Source organism: Camelus bactrianus, chromosome 6 (assembly GCF_048773025.1).
Source record: "Camelus bactrianus isolate YW-2024 breed Bactrian camel chromosome 6, ASM4877302v1, whole genome shotgun sequence".
NCBI lineage: Eukaryota > Metazoa > Chordata > Mammalia > Artiodactyla > Camelidae > Camelus > Camelus bactrianus.
Window position 1 is genome coordinate 38,091,212 of NC_133544.1, and position 6,356 is coordinate 38,097,567.

A 6,356-nucleotide genomic window follows, 5' to 3' on the forward strand; every position below is an offset into this window, starting at 1 on the left:
GCACTCTTTCAGGACAACCTATGTACTCCTTTGTCTGCCAGACTGCCTGGCTCTGAGTCCATATCCTCATCTCCTGGTGCTGCGGTTTATACACAGTGATCATAGGCAAATTAGCTCACCCCTCTGACTGAGCTCCTTCTTGGAAAATGGTGATATAATTGTTGTATTTTATACATTATATATACATACACACACATACATATAGTTACATTATATATTAATAGATGTTAATATATTGTTAGACACTTAGTACAATTCCTGGCTCAAAGTAAGTGCCCCACATTAGCAATTATTAATGTCAGTTTCACTTTCACAATCATCAGGTTATCCTTGGGTATCATCCTCTGTGAGGCTGACAGTTGAGGTCCTTGTTCCCTCATCTTTTCACACTCTTTGTCATTACCTCTTCTCAGGCTAGCTTTTCCACCCTCCTTTGTAAAGAACCCCCAGCGTGTAGCCCTCTTCCCCACCTCTGCACTCCTGCAGGGCTTCTCCCATGGATTCCAAAATTATCTCCGGGGTTGTGTCATAAGTCATCATGCTACACGTGCATTTTTGTTCTCTCCACGATCAAGGAACATGATCATTGTCAGATTGGAAGGGAGATCAAATATTGGCCATGATGAGCTGAAACCCATGGTATGGAGATGACACTAAAGAACAGGTAGCCGTCTGCAGGAAAGCAAGTCTCCCAGCCTGGATGAATTATGTACAACAACAACAGCTCTGCTCTCTGTGTCATTCCCGTCCTTGCTTTTTCCATCAGAGCATCCCACCTCCTGGACAGAATTTTCCAGGGATTTTTTGTTGTTTCCCTCCTCCTCTTCTTTTCACTTGAGGTCCCTTTGTCCCCCAGCCCCCTCCCTTCTTTCTTCATTTCTTTCTTTCACAGATATTTACTGAGTGACTCCCATGTGCAGGGTACTGAAGACCTGTTGGTAAGCAGAAGCAACTGGTGAGTAAGGCACTTAATAGTTCAACAGGGAAGACAAAAGTAGGCAACTGCAAAGATCTAGGACATGTGCTTTGAAAGGAGGTTTGGGAGGGCAAGGGAGTACATGGCTGGACACTTGCTGCTCCTCCCAGGTTTAGGAGGTTGTCTCAAAAACACCCTTTAGCCTGTACATAGAAAATGATGAAGGAGAAAAACTGGAGACACAGTGGGTGGAGATAAAGGGAACTTCTCCAGGACTCTTCCTGGTTTCTGTTTTCTTATTCCTGACCTTCCTTCTGCCACTTTCAACTACTTGGTACCGGCCTTTGGCTCATTCAATAAGTATCCATTAAATGACTGTTGTGTGTCAGGTACTGCAGTAGGAGCAGAGAACAGACCGGTGAATAAGACAGAATCAGTTCCCTGACCTCATGTAGCTGGCAGTTCTATCCTAGGGACTTGAGTTTTGTGATTTATAGGACAGTATGCAAGCTCCAAACATTTCACATGTATTAAGTGATTCAATCCATGCGCTAGCCCTATATAGTAAGTACCACTTTTGTCCTCCTTTTATAGGTAAGAAGACTGAGGCACAAAGGGGTCCCGTCACTTGCTCAAGGTCTCATAACTAGCTTGAATCTGGACTCTGCCAGACACAAGCTACCTATAGCTCATGTGACCTTGGCCACGTTATTAGTTGTGTGACCTTGACCATGTTATTCAATCTTTACAACAATCTTATAAGGTAGGGATTATTATCACCCACATTTTTAGGGAGAAAACTGAGGTGCAAAAAGATTAAGTTAGTCAAACCATCTAGAACACTTAGCTTGCTGCCTAGCAATGGCCACTATTACTGTGGTTATTGAGAAAAAAATGTTGGGGAAGTGGAGAGGTTATAGAAGTCTAGAGATGAGCAAATGTGGTTCCAAGTTTTCATAATTGTATGACTCTACCACCGTATCCTGATGAGCTGACATAGGTCCTGGGTAGGATTCTGTTACTTTTGGCTGAAAGAATTAGCCATGAATCATTTAAAAGATAGTGTTGAGCACTTCTCCCTTTCTCACATAGCATTAGGTATGTTAGTTAGACATGGCTTGACAGCAGCATATAAAGGAAGACAATGTAGAGATTTTGACTGACAGTAGGCATCATATTTTAGTTTGCTCAGGCTGCCATCACAAAATACCACAGACTGAGTGGCTTAAATGACAGACGTTTATTTTCTCAAAGTTCTGGAGGCTGAAAGTCCATAATCCAGGTGCCAGCAAACAGTTTCTGGTGAGACCTTTATTTCTGTCTTGCAAGTGGCTGCCTTCTCATCCTCACGTTTCCTTTCCTCTGTGGCATGGAGAGAGAGAGAGAGAGAGAAAGAAAGAGAGAGAGAGAGATTGAGAGTCTGTCTTCCTCTTCTCATAAAGACACCAATCCTATCACATTAGGGCCTAACCCCCGTGACCTCATTTAACATTAATTATCTCTTCGAATATGTCACATTGGGGGATGATGGCTTCAATATATGAATTTTGGAGGGACCTAATGCAGTCCATTGCATGCAACATTAGCCATCAGTGTGATGTGGCTGCAGAACACATCAGCCTATATATGACATTCATAGTGCCCCCAAACACTCTGTTTCATCTCATTTGGTTATGGACACCTCGCTTTAAGATGGAAAATAAACATTAGTAAGCATGTACTACATTTGATACTTTATATGGTCCTCATGATAACCTTTTAAGTTGTTGGTATTATGACTCCCACTTGAAAAAACAAATGAGCAATCTGTTACTCAAAATGACACTGGTTGTGGTACCAAGGCTGGCCAGCTAAAGGAGTTGGGGAAGCTAGGATTTGAACCTAAAAGAGAGCTATGGGGGTAAGGGTGTCTTGAAAAGAGAAACTATGAGAAAAGGTTGAAGATACTGCAGGTGATTATCCTAGGAAAAGCGGATTTTAATAGGCTCTTTCAGTGTGATTCCAGTGCATAAATGAATTGATGGAAATTACAAGAAGAAGGTTTGGATTTAATATATGTAAAAAATATATATTTTTTAGTGTTACAACTCTCCAAAATAGGTTATTTTAAGAGCTGCTCACTATTGGAGGTGACCTAAAGTTAGAAGCTCTTGTTGTGGGAGGCAGGTGACTTGGAATGGGGAATGGGCTTATATGTTATCCATTATTCCAAGTTTGGTGAAATGTTCTTTTATTGTAGAACGAATTTCACAAGATCAGTTTTAGTATATGAAATTCTAAATACTTTAACCTTTGGGCAGTAGAGTGTTTCAAGAAATCTATCTGATGCATAATTGTTGCTAACTGATTTCTAAATGTTTTTATATGTGACAATGCAGTCAGTGCAATAGGAATCTATCTGAATTAAGTTATTAGAATTAAAAAAAAAAAACCACATGAGAGCCATTTCTCTTTATGACAGCTGGCAACCATCTCCCAAGAATGCCCTTGTAATTATATTTAGAGTTGCTTATCTAGGGCACATCAAAGAATTAGATGCAAGTGGTCATTGCACTAATGAAATGCTTATCTTCCTCTGCTCATCATGCTGAAGAGCTTTTAGGAATGGCTGATATTTAGACTCTTCTTCCATTATTAATTAATTGAATGGGCATCAGGGCTCCCAAGCTCTATTAAATGAAGCAAGACTTAGATTAATTCTGTTTCCATACAATAAGTATGTTTGAAAGCTAACAATTTTCAATGTGATCATTAAATAGATTCAGGTTGGGATACATCAAAGAATGGCACGCCTCCCTTCAGAGAAGCCTGTTTTGTAAATAGTAGAAGTAAAAAGTGCCTTGAGACCTTGTTTTCTTAGGGAACCTGAAATTAAACTTACATCATAGCCTTTACAATAATTATCTTCTATAAACCTGAAACGTATTTGGATTATTACAATTCTCCAGATACACTTACACTTCATATTCTACTTGGGAATGTGTTTAGGGCTGACAGCTCTTGGTTAAAATCCATTGTGAAGCAAAATACTTTTGGCTGCTTTGGCTGTCCCACCCACCCAAATGTTTCTGGCAAATAAGCTCAATGAGCAAAAGCTAACATCCCCCAAAATCTCCTGGCCTATGGAAACTTCAGCCAAAACTTTATTTGTCTTTAGTATCTAAATAAACACTGGCTTTACTAAGAAAGATCACAGCAAGCTTTCCTAATTGGAGAGCATTGGCAAATAAAATATAATTTTCAACTGAAATGGAAGATGGTTGGACCACTAAAAGATACTTGGATGAAGCAAAACTTTTGATTATTCAAAGAAAATTTTGGCTTCATATGGCCTTTCAGTGTGTTTGGGACCTTGAGACCAACTTTTGCTTTCTTAGCTCTGCTTTATTATGTGTCAGAAAATTCCAGCCTCCTTTCTGAACCTGCATCTCAAACCTCCTTTCCCTGCCCCTCGGCCCATTTCTTTATGTAAAAGAAAGCTTCAAACACCTTGTCTAGGAAAACACTGCATGGATCGCTCTGCATGGGAACTAATTATTTTAAGCCACATTTGTTTGTTGTGTTTTGCCTGCTGGGGTGAGCCTTGCTTTCCAAGCAAGTTGCCACAGGCCATTTTGCTCGGAACTCAAATACGTGTTGGTTCCACCTTAAACTGAAGATTTAGTGAGGGGAACATGTTTGTGCGTTTAGTGTTACCACCACAATGCAAACCACACATGATGTCAGAGTTTGACAGTTTTCTTTGAAGAAGCTAACCTTTGACTGAACTTAGAGGGAAAAATTTATATTCAATTGAGTAACTTGATGCTGACTAGCGTGGTGAGAATATCACTGACTTGTGAATAATTTGAGTGATGCTGGAGGGCTCGGTGTTTTACTTTCATGAACTCTCAGGTTGGGTCAAGTGTATAGGCTGATTACTGCCTGGTCAGGAGGCAGTGAAACCTGATATACACATACACCTGCAATTTGGTAGACTCCAGGCATAATCTTTACAAGCAATTGCTTCTTCAGAACTGTTGTGTGAAATGGCTTTTATCTACCTTTCTTTTGGGATGTTGGGCTGAGTGAGAAATCCATAATTGTGGTATTCTGTTTGGATAGCCTGTGGACCATGTCTATGAAGTAAGCAGTTGTGTTGTGACTTTTGAGGGGCTCTGAAACTTCCTTTGTGCTCCCAGTTCCCTGCAAACATATCCCTCGCTAATCCTGTGAGGGCCTGAAATATTTCAACTTACGACTTTCAGGATTGAAAGGAATCTTCTGCCATGAGAAGAGAAGGTCATGTACTGACACTGAGGAATCTCAGTGAAGGGATCTCCTCTATAACAGCTTCAGTCAGGTACCCAAATTTCTTATGCTGTTCTTATGATCTGAAAGAGGAATCATATCCAAGGAAGCCAACTATTCAGAGCAATTATTGCTACTGTTCCCGAAGTTGCCCATGGCAGACATTATCAATCAATCTTGATCCTCTTTCCAGTTGAGCTAGACCCATTCTAAAAGGCTTTAGAATCCTTTCTAAGACAATTCTCTATGCAGCCACTAGCCATCCTTTGGTGTCAGGGAAGAGAAGAGACTCGTTTTCCATTCTGGTTTCATGACGAGTCCTTCTCCTACATCTGTTTTTCAGCCCTGCATCCAGTAGGCCTAGAGAGAAGTTTCACAGGACATGTGGATTTCCCTTTCAGTATTTTTCTGACTAAAGTTTTGTTTCTTTTTTATATAGTCATTATCAGAATATATATACCAATTTTCTGTTCTATTTTTACTTATTATAAAAAGTATATTTTAATGTTATAAACACTCAGTACACATGATGTTAAATGGATGCATAATATTTCATTTAATTGGTATTATTATTTTTCATAACTATTTCCTTATGTTGAACGTTAGTTTCCTTCTGGTGCTTTGCTCTTGTAAATAATATGTTATGAATATGACAGAATTAACTTTTACGTATAGAGATCTTGCCACATTTGGGATTATTTCCTTAGGTTCTCAAAAGTGGATTATTGGATCATGAGCATTTTAAGACATTTGATAGGTTACCCAGCTGCTTTCCAGTGGATTATATCAATTTATACTCCCAAATACTATTTCACCTAACCCCTGCCAATTTTGCATATATTTTAAAATTTATAGGGAACACTGGTCATAGCATTTAAGTTCTTTTCCAGGATTCCTGGCATCTGCTTTGTGGTAATGTTTGCTTACTATTCTGCTACCATTCTCTGTCTTCTGCTGGGGAGCTGTCAAGGTTGCCCAGGTCCTTTAAGATATTTATAGCTCTACCCAAGTTCCCTAGGCATTGACCTATGGAATTCCCCTGTTGCATTTGCCAGAGATTGTAGTTCTCTGGGCAGTATTTATAATTAACAGCTTGGTTCTCTGCTCTCAACCTCCTCTGTTCAAACCCCTAATAGTGAAAACAACACCC